Raw genomic sequence first — 15,353 nt, 5'->3', positions numbered from 1 at the left:
CGTATTTCCTGGATGGCGGTGATATCTGCTTTATATCGTTCTAGGGCCTCCGCTAATTCTTCGGCCGCACGTGTTCTGTTAAGGGACCTAACATTCCACGTGCATATCCGAAGTTCGTTATCCTTTATTCGTTTGCGTTGGTTGTCAACAGTAAATCCGTCCGTATCCGAGGCTTCGCAACTTTGAAAGCTTTTACGTGGCCAGGAAGTCACCCCGACGCACAACCCCCAACCTGGAGGGCCAGATCCTAAGTATACCATGGATGGGGAGCCGGATAAAACCGCTCCTTACAGGCCTGGGCTCCGAATAAGTCGAAGAAGCCCTATAAGGTTCACTAAGTAGTTCAACCTTACTGGAACTGTAGACGCCACCGTTGATTCCATCTCGGGAATTCCTCCACTGCCGTCTGGATAAGGAGAGGTGCCTTAGTGGAAACACCTCTCCCCACCTCTCTCGGTTGCCATTTTCTAGTTGGTTATAATTAATGCTTTTAAAGTCTCTAAAGCAATAACTGCTGCTTGAAACAAGAGGTTCGCACTGGTAAGTTAAGTGCAATAAGTCATGGTGTGAAAAACAGGATGCAGAAAGTTGGTTAAAGTGAAGAACTTTGCTCAATTCACTAACAAAAAATACATCAAGAAGGCTACTTGTGTCCTTAGTAAAGTGAGTAGGAGTGGATGTGTTCACTGGATGTAAGTTTAGAGCTTTCATGTCATCAAAAAAAGTAGATTCTAAAAGAAGGTTGCTGTTTAAATCTCCACTTAAAATAATATAATTGGTTAGTAATGGTGTTGTATCAATGTGTTTATTTGGTCTATATGCTGAACCCAGTAGAATCTTATTATCTTTGCATGTTATTTCAATAAATATAAAATCGATGTAACTACCAGAAAGGGATTCACATACAAATTTAGGCTTTAGCCCACTACGTGCATAAATGGCCACTCCACCTCCAATACGCCCCACTCTATCCCGTCTAAATAATTTAAATCCTTTTACATCACACAATGAGTCATTTAATTAAGGGTAAAACCATGTTTCCGTCACACGTACGATATCTACATTGCGAGCAACAATCGCTGCCATTTCTACAGTATTTTTTTAGCTCACGATTCAATTCAGTGTCTATTGAATCAGATGCATTTTGATTTCCAGAATGCATACCGAAAAGACTAAGTGGTAAGTTGGCAATGATAAGGCAAAGATCCTCAAAAAAAAAAATAGCACTTAGGAATATAAAAATTGGTTAAAACTTATTCTCAGACCTACCGAATGTATTTGCAAAATTTCATTGAAATTGGTTAAGCTGTTTCGAAGGAGTAACACTGTGACAGGAGAATTTTATATGTGTGATGTAGAAAAATCAACAATTATGTGCATATACAATAATATCACTTTAATTTACATTTAAAAATTCTGTGCCAATAACTTTGCAGTAACGAAAATATTAAATAAATTTTGACTGAACTGTGTGATTAAACTTTAACTTGTTGAATTTCCACGTCTACTAAAAACTGTAGCTTGAAAGATCCCAAACTTTTGTATCGTTTATGAAGAGAATCTTTAATGCTTTTTAAGGTTACAATATTAAATGTACATAAACATGCACTGATTTGATGAAAAGATTTAATTTTTTAATAATAGACACTCGGGCGTATGTGGAATATTTTTGTTTTTCAATATATTCTTTGTTTTAAATCAGTGGGGTGTAGTTAATATGCTGATTAATTATTTTTGATAAATTGCTCATTGTTACACGTTGATTTAAAAATTATTATTTTTAATATTATAATTTATTAACAAGTAATTTAAATTTCAAGGTAATATATCAAAAAAAAAAAGAGCTTCTGACTCATCGATTTCTAAATTAAAACAATTGAAGTGCATAATTTTCCTTTTTATTACGTATAAAAATAACAAGTTGTTAAAAAGACGACCATTATAATTGAATATTTATCTAGTAAGTTTTTTTTTATAAACATGTGATAAGAATGTATAGTAGCCATTATTCATGCTTTCATTGTTATTTTTAATAGTAATTAATAGATGCGAGTATACTTATTTAATAAAATATCAAAACGGCGCACTACAGCGCTAATTGGATCTCAGGCTAGGTTGCCTCGAGATCGCCATTTCTACCATACCTATTTAATAAGCTAACGTCTGAGAAGAAATTTCAGCAAGAATAGTGTATAAGGAAAAACTCATAACAGGTGAACGAACGTTACTTAAATATTTTCAACTTGATCCTCACTTTGATTCGTTTCATATTTTACCTTAAAAATTATTTTTTTCATAAATATATAATATAAAAAGAGGGTGGGATGCGACCCACACTGATAACTTCCCATCCCGTCTGTCGATTTGTCTTGCTCGTATCAATTTTTACCAAGTCTGCGTACTTTTTTTTTGTAGATTTAATTTTTTATGAAAAAACAGACTGTTGGATTTTTATATAAAAATTACTGAATATCGAAAATAATATTTTCTGTGAAATAAAATAAGTTGAAGCCAATATTTTTAATTTTTGAAAAGCTATTTGAGTCGAAAGTAAATTTTTACCAAGTTTTAGTATTGTTTTTTTTTAGAGTTTTATTTTTTGTAAAAAAAACTGTCAATTCGATTTTTCTCAAAATTTGTCCTAATGTTGAAAATAATATTTCTTATACGTAAAAATTATTAAGAAGCTATCATCTCAAATTTTTGAAAAGATATTTGAGTCGAAAATCATTTTTTACAAACCTTTGTTAATTTTTTTTCTGTTTTTAATTTTTTGTAAAAAAAACTGTCAATTCGTTTTTTTTTTTCAAAATTTTAATAAATGTTGACAACAGTATTTTTTGAAAGATAAAAGTAAATTACAACCAATATCTCAAATTTTTGAAAAGATATTTGAGTCGAAAATCATTTTTTACCAACTTTTGTTAAAATTTGTTTAGGTTTTTATTTTTTATAAAAAAAAAACAGTCAATTAGATTTTTTTCAACATTTTTCAGAATGTTGAAAACAATATTTCTTATAAGATAAAATAAGTTTAAAGCCTAAATTTCAAGTTTTTGAAGAGATATTTGAATCCGATATTCAATTTTTACCAACTTTGAGTAATGTTTTTTTTAGATTTTTATTTTTTAGAAAAAAAACTGTCAATTCGATTTTTCTCAAAATTTTATTAGATGTCAAAAACATTATTCTTCGTTGCACAAAATTGTTTTGGAGATGATATCATATTTTAGTCGTAAAATTTTGGAGGTGACAAATTTTTTTTTTAGTTTTATTGATTTATAAAAAAACCGTTATATCGATTTTTTTTTAAATATACCTGTTTGGTATCACGTTACAATATATTATATGAAATTTAATTCAAGTCTCTAACGTGTTTGGTTCATGAGATATTTAGGGTTAACCAAAATGTTCACCTTTTTTTCAAACTGCTATGGTAAAAAAACCACCCACGCAATTTTCTTGAGAGCCCTTTCTGCTTCTAGAAGGCAGAAGCCTTATTATCTGTATAACAAAATTTTTTTGAAGTCGATATCTCTTCTGGTTCTTGAGCTATGGAGGACGAAAAAAACGTCCGTACATGCGTACGTCCGTACAAACGTACGTACACACGCATGCACAGACATCTTTCTAAAAATCTTTTATTTAGACTCTAGGGACCTTGAAACGTCGAGAAATGTCAAAATTTTCAATTTGACAAATCAGACCCATTACAATAACTTCCTATGGGAAGTTAATAATTTTCTAGGCATGAATGATACACAAAAATTAAAAATTTAAATTAAATAAGTTTTAACAAATTCGATTATAATTAACATCCTATATGTTAATTGTTTAACACTTCTACTGTTTCTTGCAGCGTCAGAGAGTTTTTTTTCCAAAGGTTGCATTTCTGTAGGGACAAAAAACGGGACATATACCCATCAAGTGGAAGCAATCTTCGTTTGCTTTTAATCACATAGCGTGCAAAACTGATTAAACCTGCCGTTGTATGGCGATCCGTTTAAGCTAAGGATTTCACATCTTGTATTAAATATTGAGAATATTTGATTGTATTTCAGTGAATCATTAAAGTAGTTTGATGCCATAAGATTCAGGGTCAGTTGTGAGAAAATAGTCCTGCTTTGTGATTTTCGAGCTTTGTATGATTTTGAAGAAAACTTCTTTTGCATGATTCAAATTTGATGGATTCAGCGATATTGTTTCTCCACACGCGTTTCCTAGAGCTTTCATTATCGACATCCACCAATTCTTGTTTCTAAGCTCATAAAGTGCCATTCGTTTAGTCAGTCGGTCATCATGATTGAAGTCTTAAGCGTGCTAGTAAATATTTTTGGAAGTCCTGTTTCCAGATACAAGGCATAGTTAGGTGGTTTTAGGGGTAAATTAAAAAGTTTCTACAAAAAACATCGTTGAAACTTTGCTCTCCTCGTGTTCGTTAGTTCCCCATACCTGGGCAGCATAGCAAAACGAACTTCTTATAAAAGCATCAAATATCTTGTATTTCGCAGATAATACTATTCGCTGTTTGAAAATATGTTCCCCCAGGTTTAATTTTAACAAACTTTGTGAATCCTTGGCTTTGACATTACCGTGATTTTTAAAATCTATTGTTTTATTAAAAATCACTCCCAGGTACATGTATTTATTAGAAATCTGTAGAGGGTTTCCATTAAAGTGCCAATTGTATGCATTGTGGTTACGTGGAGAACATTTACTATCAAATCAGCAATAATAAAAAGTGCAAAAATAAGAGCACTTCAAAGCCACCCTTGTTTTACAACAGAGTCCTTTTCAATCCATTCCGAGTACGTTGAACCATCCCAGACAGCTGCTTTTGATTGGGAATACATTTCCTTTAAAATTTGAACGAACTGCGTAGATATACCTAGCTGGGAAAGTTTGTAGAAAAGTGCACACCGATTCACCAGGTCAAAAGCAGGACTTAAAGTAAACGAAGAATGCATAAACTTTCTTATTCCGAGCTTGGAATGCCATTACTACGGCAGTCAACACAAATATATGGTCGACGCGAACGGTGGAACATGTCTCAAATCTATTAGCAAGTATACCACAAAATACTTTTGAGATGGCGTTCATAAACGATATGCCCCTATAGTTTTCCACATTATTAATGTCTCCTTCTTTGTGAATAGGGAATATTACCGTTTTTTTTAACGATGTAGGTACATGTTCAAATGGTAGACATGGGCATTCAAGATGACACAAGCGTCCACAGGTTTTTCTCAAAACCCACCTCTATCTATCAACTCCTACACTCACCTCCCCGCGGTGAACATCGGGCGCCTAGTACCTCAACTGGAGATTGGATTCCAACCCCATTGGAAAGTTGTTGGGGGCAGCGAACGAGAGAGGGGGAAGAGGTGTTTCTACTAAAGCACTTCTCCTTATCCAGGCGGCAGCGGACGAATTCTCGAGATGGAATCAACGGTGGCGTCTACAGTTCCAGTAAGGTTGAACTACTTAGTGAACACCTTATAGGGCTTCTACGAAATATTCGGAGTTATACTAAGAATCTGTCCCTCCAGGTTGGGGGTTGTGCCATCGGGGTGACTTCCTGGCCGCATAAAAAGTACCTAAGTTGCGAAGCACCAACAAGCCTCGGATACGGGTGGATTCACTTTTGACAACCCAAGCAAACGAAATAAGGACAACAAACTTCAGATATGTACGTGGAATGTTAGGTCCCTTAACAGACCACGTGCAGCCGAACAATTAGCGGAAGCCCTAAACTGCTGCAAGGCAGATATTACAGCCATCCAAGAAGTGCGATGGGATGGACTGGGCAAACGCAATCTAAAAGACTGCGATATATACTACGGCGACTGCTACCGAGAACAAAGACAGCGTCTATTTGGATGTGGATTTGTTGTTGGAACTAGACTCGGGCAAAAAGTCTTGAGTTTCAACAGTGTGAGCGAGTGCATCACGACAATCCGCATCAAGGCTAAATTCGCCAACATAAGCCTTATATGCGTGCATGCCCCAACAGACATATTCTTCGAGGTCTTGGACAAGACATATGAGCAGTGCCCTGTCTATGACATTAAAATGGTCTCAGGATATTTTAACGCCAAGCTAGGAAGAGAAGACTTCTTTGGTGGCACAATCGGGAGATACAGCCTGCACGACATCACCTCCAAGGAGGCGAGACGTTTTGATACGCAGTTCACACATCTTGATATCCACAAGGGGACATGGAAATCTCATGATCAATCAACTGTCAACCAGATTGACCACATTGCGATCGACCCACGACACTTCTCCAGTATACAGGATGTCCGATCATTCCGAGGGACCAACATTGACATGGACCACTACCTCGTTGTAACCAAGGTACGGCTACGAATATCCCGATCCAAGCCAAAAAAAGGAAGTACTGTAAGAAATGTTGACGTTGTACGGCTACAATCGCAAGAGACTGCCATGTCCTTTTCCGATCGAGTCTCTAATAACCTCTTAAGAAGTCCTGTGCTGCCTGCATTAAGTATTGAAAACTAGTAGCAAAATTGCCTTGCAGCCATCAGTGATGCCGCCTCTGAAGTGCTAGGTTTCACACGGCCACAACAGCGAAGCCCTGGTTTGACGACGAATGCCGGCAAGCACAGGCAGTGAAACAACAGGGAAAACAGCGCTGCATAGAAAGACCAGAGCTGCTCGCGAGCTCTACGAGCAGAAGAAGAGAGAGAGAGCTTCTTATATGAAAAAGAAGCATGAGAAGCGCGCGATCAAGGAGATAGAGGGATGTCACAACAGGAATGAGGTTCGTAAATTTTACCAAAAAGTAAAAAAAAACCTCCCAATAGTACCAGCCACGAACCTAAGCCTGTAAGGACGATCAATATCTTTCTTTGGTCTTCTATTACTTGATTCAGAAATTATTTCTTATTAGTATTTTTTTTTCCGCAAGGCTCAGCAAAGTTTTATCGAAGGAACATTGTAATCCTGCATTTCTAAAAAAGCCTGATGGAACCTGGACAGCCTCTCCAGCCGAATCTCTTGAGCTACTGATGAAGAAACATTTTCCGGGTTGCGAGAGTGATAACCCCGAATCGCTTGAAACCACAGAGCTAAACGTAGCTCATGTGGACCAAGTCAATTCCGTTATAACCAGAGAAAATATTTTGTGGGCCATCAATACTTTTTGTCCATATAAATCCCCAGGCATGGATGGCATACTGCCAGTTATGCTTCAAAAGTTGCATGATGTGGCAGCTCCATGGCTGGAACAAATTTTCAAAGAATGTCTCCTTCTCAAACATGTGCCCATGTCGTGGAGACACGTCAAAATAGTTTTTATCCCGAAAGTGGGTAGGCGAGGTCAGGAATCCGCGAAGGATTTCAGACCAATAAGGTTAACATCTTTTTTGCTTAAAATCTTGAAGCGCATTCTTGATTACCATATTAGAGAAATCCTAGTTGGACGACCTCTCGAAAGCTCTCAGAGACTTCCCTCCATGAGGTAGTGCGTACTGTAGAACAAACAATCCATTATAAAGAATTTACTCTTGCCACCTTCTTAGACATAGAAGATTCTTTTAACAACGTCCTTACAGAATCCATAGGAGAATCGCTCGTTAAGTTCGGTGTAGAAGACTTCATTCGAGAATGGATTATTTCCATGCTCAGTGGTAGGAAGATTCGAGCCACTCTGGGCAATACAATTGCAACAAAACACGTGAGTAGGGGAACACCCCAGGGTGGTGTTCTTTCGCCTCTTCTATGGCTTCTGGTCATGGATACAATTCTCGTTAAATTAAAGAGATGTGGAGTGAAGGCGGTAGCCTATGCGGATGATTTGGTGCTATTGGTGTCAAGAAAGTACACCTCTGTGATTAGTGAAATCACGGAGTCACCTTTGAAGAAAGTTAGCAACTGAGCCAAGAGTTGTGGACTGGGAGTTAACCAAAGTAAAACTGAACTGTTGCTCTTTACCACCAAAACTAAAGTACCGCCTTTCACGCTAACTCGACTCAAAGGTGAAATCTTATCATTGTCTTCCAGTGCAAAACATTTGGGAGTTATACTCGACCCTAAACTAAACTGGAAACTAAATATTGAAGTACAGGTTAAGAAGGCCTGTGTTGCCTTCTACGCCTGCAGCAAAACTTTCGGCAAAAAGTGGGGACTTCAGTCGAAGATGATTTTATGGACGTACACAGCCGTAGTACGCCCTATCTTAACATATGGTTTGATTGTGTGGTGGCCTGCTCTTAGCAAAGCCTATAACATTAATAAGCTAAAGAAGGTTCAGAGTACAGCTTGCGTGGGCACCACAGGGACCATGCGTACTTGCCCAACGGACGCCTTAAACATTATTTTGGATCTTCTACCAATCGACCTTTTTATTAAATACATAGTTTCCTGCAGCGTTATTAGGCTGAAGGAATCAAATAAGCTGGTTGTCAAAACCTTATGGTCACAGCAACACTACGAAATTGATTCCCTCAAATAATATCTCGGTAGCCATTGACTATTGCATTCCTACTTTGAGCCTTAGTAAGGGTTTTAAGGTTACTTTCCCATCCAGAGAAGATTGGAAGAATGACATCGTGTCGATAGGTTTCAACACAACCATCTTTACTGACAGGACAGCTCAAAGATGGAGTGCGGAGTTGGTTCTGGGATCTTTTCTGAGTCCCTAAATGTAGCCAATGTAGCCGTTTTTCAGGCTGAACTGCAGGCAATAAGGGAGGCATGTAAGATACTTAAACAAAACCCAAACCAAAACCGAAATGCGGCTATCTTTACAGACAGTCAGGCAGCTGTTAAAGCCATTAACTCGGCCATATCCTCATCTAAATTGGTCCAGCAATGTCGCGATGAGCTTGCGAGCCTGAATATTAACCTCGGTGTCACCCTGATCTGGGTTCCGGGCCATAGTGGTATCGTGGGAAATGAACGGGCTGACGAGCTAGCCAGGCAAGGATCGGCCCTTCATAGCTCACTTGCGGAAATGGTTAACATTCCTCTTGGGGCTATGAAGGGTAAAATCTTTTCTATCTACCAAACTGAATCAAACCGAAGGTGGAGCAATTTACCCAACTGCATTATATCTAGGAATATATGGCCCACCTATAACAAAACCCGTACAAACGATCTTCTATGCAGGCCAAGGCAAGACATAGCCAGGATTGTTGTGGTTTGCACCGGACATTGGCCTATAGGAGTTCATGCAGAGAAGTTGGGTGTCTCTTACAACACCTTTTGCCGTAGCTGTGGTGACCAAAGAAAAAGTGAAACCATAATCCATTTCCTCTGCAAATGACCTGCTTTGGCAAACACCAGAATGAAATGCTTTGAAAAAGCATTCTTTCAAGAACTCAAGCTATCTGAGACAAAGATTAGAGACCTAATCTTTTTTCCTAATGCGACAAAATGGCTGTAACATTAATTTTTACTAATTTTGCGTACAATGTTTTGTAGATTTTCATTAAATTAATTAAAATTAAATTAAATTTTACTAAATGTCGAAAACAATATTTTCTATAAGATGAAGTTAGTTTTAAGCCAATATTTTTAACTTCCCATAGGATGTTATTGTAATGGGTCCGATTTGTCAAATTGAAAATTTGAACATTTCTCGACGTTTCAAGGTCCCTACAGTCGAAATAAAATATTTTTAGAAAGATGTCTGTGCGTGCGTGTGTACGTACGTTCGTACGTCCGTACATTCACGACGTTTTTTTCGTCGTCATTAGCTCAAGAACCAGAAGAGATATCGATTTCAAATAAATTTTGTTATACAGATAATAAGGCAAAAAGATGCAGAAAGGGCTCTCATGAAAATTGCGTGCATGGTTTTTTTACCATAGCAGTTTTTTTTTTTATAATAAACACACACTCAAGGGGATATTACTACCCTTATTATGCAGAGGCACAGTGTGAGAAGACGAATGAGGGTTTAAAACTAGATGTCGGTGCACATTGGTTTTGAATTCCTGAATATTGCAATGACTAGGAAAGACAGAGTGTGTTAAGGCATTCCACATTCGCGTAGTACGGCTTAGGAAAAAATCTCTGTATTTGACAGTACGACCGAAATTGGGCTCGAGGGTATACTGATGAGCATTCCTAGAAGTGCGAGTTTTACAGTTGAACTGTTTAAGGGGAGGAATGCAACTGGCTATTTCACTAGAGCATAACCATTAAAATAATGGTAAAAAAGCGAAGTAAATGAACTTATGATGATATTATCATCTATCAATTAAATTTATCTACGTTCAATACTATCCAAGAGGCTTAAGTAAGTTGCAGGAGCACCAACCCAGACATGGGAGTTATACTCAAGCCTTGGACTTATGTAAGTCTTGTAGATAACAGCCAGATCAGGAGGGGTGAAATATTTCTTGCATCGCCTAAGGAAATCCAAACACCTTGCGGCATTTTTGGCGACATCGCGTATGTGATCATTCCACAAGAGGTGGTTGGTGACACACATACCGAGAATATCGAGGTGTTCAGTCTTATTGATGCAAGTGCCATCCATGGATAATGGCAATGGGGGTATATCTCGCTTTAACGATTAACTTAGACAGCATTGGGTTTTCGAATCATTAAATTCCAAGCGGTTTTTTAATCCCCATTGAACAATGCTGTTTAGGTCGAAATTTTATGAGCTTATCATATTTTGTCGTTGCAGTTCCACATCCGAAGAAGAGGCATGTGAGTCTGGAAACGAATATGAAAAGCTAAAAGTACTATCATCAGCGAAACAATGTATTGGATTAGATATTGCAGACAGAAGATCATTAATAAAAACGAGAAAGAATATTGGAGATAAAACAGAGCCCTGGCGCACACCATCATTTATTTTATGATTTTCAGACTTGAATCCGTCGAATAATACTTGTATTGAACGATCCGAAAGGTAATTACTAATCCAATGAAGCAGAGATTCATGAAAACCGAAATCACGCATTTTCGATAAGAGAGCCTGATGCCAAACCCTATCAAATGCTTTTGAAATGTCAAGTGCAATAATCTTATTTTTTCCAAAGCAATGTAAAGATTTGCTCCACTGTTGGGTGCGATGAACCATGAGATCATCAGTGGACCTTTTGCTTCAAAAGCAGTACTTGTATTTCTTGAGCTGATGATTAATTAACTTTTCCATGACCTTGGAAAGAAGGGACGTAAGTTCAATCGGTCGATAATAAGAGGGTGAGTAAGATTCGCCTTTTTTGGAAATAGGCTCCACAAATGCGGTTTTCCATCCGCTCGGAACGAGACCTGAGGAGTAGGACAGATGAAAAAGCTTACGCAGTGGTTTTGCCGGCGTTGAAAAACACCTCTTCAGAACAATATCGGAGATACCATCTGGACCAGCGGATTTATGAATGTTAAGATCTCTAAGGACTCTCGCAACAGTAAGAGTGCGAAAAAAGATTGGCCCAATTGAATCAATAACTCGCTCAAGTACATATGGAGTCATAAAACTCACTGGCAGCTTAGAATTGGCGTGAACTGCCTACCAAAGATATTAGCTTTCTCTAAAGAGCTAATAAAAGGATTGTCATTGACACGAGAGTAGGAACCGATGAAGAGGAAGAATTCCTCATGTTTTTTGCAAATGACCAAACATTTTTACTGCCTTTGGGACATTGCAGTATTTTTTGCGGTAATTTTTGGTCATGTAAAAATTTGCTCCGTAGAATATGGGAGTTGCAGGCCTTCCTTGGTTGTTTGAATTTTTTCCGGCTTTTCTAATAACCTCTTTACAGGTCGCATCCTTAGGTCTAATAATTTTAAAACTGTTAGGTATAAAAGTTCTCATTCCCTGGAGAATTAAACTTGTGATCATATCAGCGCTGGCGTCAACGTTATTATCGAGGAAGCATAGTGACCAGTTAAAGATCCTGAAGTAATTATTGAGACTGGTCCAGCTGCCAAACGGTTCTCTTTTTAGTTTCATACAATTTATTTGAGGAAAAAATCATTTTTTGTTCGTAAAATATTCGAGATGAAAACTATTTTATTTTCAGTTTTTTTTTATTTATTAGAACTTAAAACCTTAAGAACTTCAATTTAAAAAATGTTAAAAATTAATCAAAACGTAGAACGAAATTGTACAATTATAGTGTGTTTGCATTATATGTGTGGTCGTTCATATAAGTTAATATAAGAATTTTGTAAAGTTAACTAAACGAGCAGAGGGAATTTGTCTCAAAATACCATAAATCCTAAAGTTTATTAGTCAGTTAGTCATCTACAATTTCATCATAATATTCCAAATATACTCACTAGACTTTCTGGAACAAAAAACATATGGGTTCTCAAATTCAGTTAAATGCCACTCAATGTTTAAATCATTCAAATTTAACTATATTTTAAAATTTTATGGTCAGACATTTGTTATTAAACAAAATTAACTAACTTCAAACAATAAACGTTTGCATTCAGCTTACACTTTATCGGAATCTTATGCAAAAATTCTTTTAACAACTTTTCAATCACTTTTAAAACATAAATAATACAATACAATTACGCACTGTTTGTATAAAAACAAAGGTGTAAATACGATGTTATGTACTTTCAAAACATCCAAACAATGAAAGTTCAAATCTCTAGCCATATGAGTTACTCAACTGTTGGATGTTTTATGAATGACATATAGGCAAGAGATAAGTCATTGCAGCTAATTACCCACCGGTAAAATTGACGTACATTGTGGTTGATATTTAGTGGTTAAGGGGTTGGGCTTCGAACAGCTTGCAATGTCTAATGGAAATAGTACAGGTTCAAAAGTGTGGAAAAAATATGGTAAGTTAATATTATGTCAAGTGTCGTGAATGAAAAATATTAATAACTATATGTGTGCTTATTTTAATTATAGAGATGTACTTTAGTTGTATTTATTAAGTCATTAAATCATATGTTGTTCAATTTCACGACAGAAAAAAATAAAAAATATAAACTATGTTTAAGCTCCATAGTACAAGATCGTTCATTTCGTAATTTCAAATTAGTAGCGCTGCAATTTGACAGTTAATAAACTCAGCTGTTCTTTGAAGTGTCATAATATTCGTTGAATATTTACCATTTACGATATTTGGAGAGGTTACCCATTGAAAAACGCGTTAAAATTAATTTATTGTAATAAACACAGCTGTTATTCATAGTCAATTTTCCTGATGTGTTTAGTAAAACCCCAGTTTAAGGTTGTATTCTACTACAATTATACTTCAAATGACAGGTCAAAGCAAACAAAATCTGTTATATTTTCAAACTTGTTGATTTGTGATGTCATTCCCCAAATTGGATGTATAATATAATAATAATATTAAACGAATTTGTGACTATATTTTCTTTTTCTTGGTGGCATATTTTGCAGATCACCAAATAACTCAAACTCCTCTAAGATATCCATATTTTCTTCAATTGGGGTATCAATCGACATTTTTATTTGATATTTGATATAATTTCAGCTTTTCAATTTACAAACAAAAATCAAATATGACATTTGGCTGTGATCATAACAATTGCTATGTTTATAGTTAAGCCACAGATTAAGCCCTAAACTTAGGTTTAAATTTATTTATGAATAGCCTAAGCTCAGGATTAATAACAACTTACCAAGAGTTTAGCAAACATCTACGAATATGCCTCAATGTTTTTATAATGAATTATTGTATTCATTAACATTGAACATCCATTTTGAACGTGATCGTCACCATACATTTCTTTTATTTTAGCCCCTAGCTTAAATTTTTAGCATAATTTATTGTTTAAATTGTCTTTATCCAAAGCGATCTTTAAACTAACTTTTATTGCACTAATTGCCGTTTTTACCCAAGTTTACCCATCAAAAAGTAAAAAATAGGGTTGTTGGACTGTGAGACCCTATCGAAGTTTTATTTAAATTTTATCAAATTTCAATATTCATATATATACACAGAAAATAAAAGGAAAAGATATTTTTTAAGTTTGAAGAGACTTTCGTTACTTGGAACAATTTGGAACTTTAATGGCAGAAACACAAACACGCTTTAGCTTCGGCTTCGCCAGACGTTTAGGAGTTCAGCCATAGCAATGAGAATTCGACCTTACGTTTCATTTGACAATCGTAACGTAATGTTTCGTAATGTAACTCCAAACGGAAGCTCTAGTTCAAATTTGCTGAACATTTGCATTGTCTGACACCTCAACAGCTGTAAAAAAGTCTACAAACAAAATTCATTAGCTTTTGGAGGGATTCCTATTGGTTATTATTATAGGCTGTGTAAGCTACTTGCGCTTCCCGTAGCGTAAGGGGTCTTGGGTTCAACCCCTACCTGCGCCAACTTAATTAAAATAAAAAAAAATTCACAAGTGATGCCTCTTGCGAGGAATTGACAAATCCACCAAGAGTAATTCTTGTCAAGAAAAGTGCTTTCTCAAAATTAGCCGTTTGGATTTTTCATTTAAACCAAAAACACTCTATGTACTATATATACTAGAGTGTTTTTGGTTTAAACTGTAGGTCCCTTCCATCTCTGACAACATAACTCGCACACAGGAATGGTTAAGAGTTGTAAGTCACTAGGCACTGGTTCTTCATGGACTGTTGCGCCACCTAATTTATTTTGTATTTATTTTATAAGCTACTACCACGATAATTTTTTTTTTTCAATTTCAAAACTCGTATTTTACTATTTTGAGAAAAAAAAAAAAGCAGCTGCTAATGACAAAAGTGTTATTTTAGAAATGTCATATTGGAAGTGTCATTCAAAGCAACCTCGAAGTAGGTTCAACGTAACGCAGACGAAGCTGAAGCATGCTTGCTTTTCAGTCATTAGTTGCTCTTCTTCACCTACTGATAAATTTTTGTTGCCAGCAACAATATCTTTAAAAAAATAGATGAAAACATGGCTCTCCTGTGGCCAATATAATTATAAAAATTGGGTGGCGCAACAGCCCGCTGTGAACCAGGGCCTAGTGACTTACAACTCTCAACCATTCCCATGAATTCTATCTTCAGGCGCCAATTATAGCTATCATTGGTTTTCATCATTGAACAAAATTTCCTGATTAAAATCCACTGACAAATTTTTACTGACAGAAATCTGTCATTAGAATTATGTGAAATTGGAAACAAATCAGTGAAACGATTCGTTTCACTTTTGAACATAAAAGTATCAGCTGGAAAATGAATTTCCATCCAGAAAATAGAAAAATACATAAATATCGATTCAAACATTTTTCCGGATCGATTTCAATGATAGCTATAACTGGCGCCTTACTTTCTAGAATCAGTGTTATTTTACACGTGGCTCGTAACTAAACCGTCTAAAGAAGTAAAATCATAAGATCTCGGTGGTGAATCCAGAAATAAAACGGTTATAAACATTTTG

At 36.1% G+C, this 15,353-nt stretch overlaps 1 protein-coding gene across 3 annotated transcripts in view; it reads right to left on the bottom strand.

Moving 5' to 3' along the window:
* The window catches only part of LOC129939414 (sodium-dependent serotonin transporter), a 92,918-nt gene extending 80,318 nt beyond the window's left edge, over window positions 1-12,600 (bottom strand). The window contains exon 1 of one of the 3 annotated variants that reach the window (XM_056047414.1): window positions 12,265-12,600. The gene's annotated coding sequence lies outside the window, so the exon portion shown is untranslated. Of the gene's footprint in view, window positions 1-1,269; window positions 1,527-12,264 lie in introns of those variants that run through there. The other 2 variants (XM_056047415.1, XM_056047413.1) reach the window with 2 other exon arrangements.
* Window positions 12,601-15,353: the final 2,753 nt, after the last annotated feature.

This window comes from Eupeodes corollae, chromosome 1 (genome assembly GCF_945859685.1).
Source record: "Eupeodes corollae chromosome 1, idEupCoro1.1, whole genome shotgun sequence".
In the NCBI taxonomy this organism is placed as follows: domain Eukaryota; kingdom Metazoa; phylum Arthropoda; class Insecta; order Diptera; family Syrphidae; genus Eupeodes; species Eupeodes corollae.
Note: the sequence above shows the minus strand (reverse complement) of the source record. Positions and strands in the feature narration are given on the sequence as shown.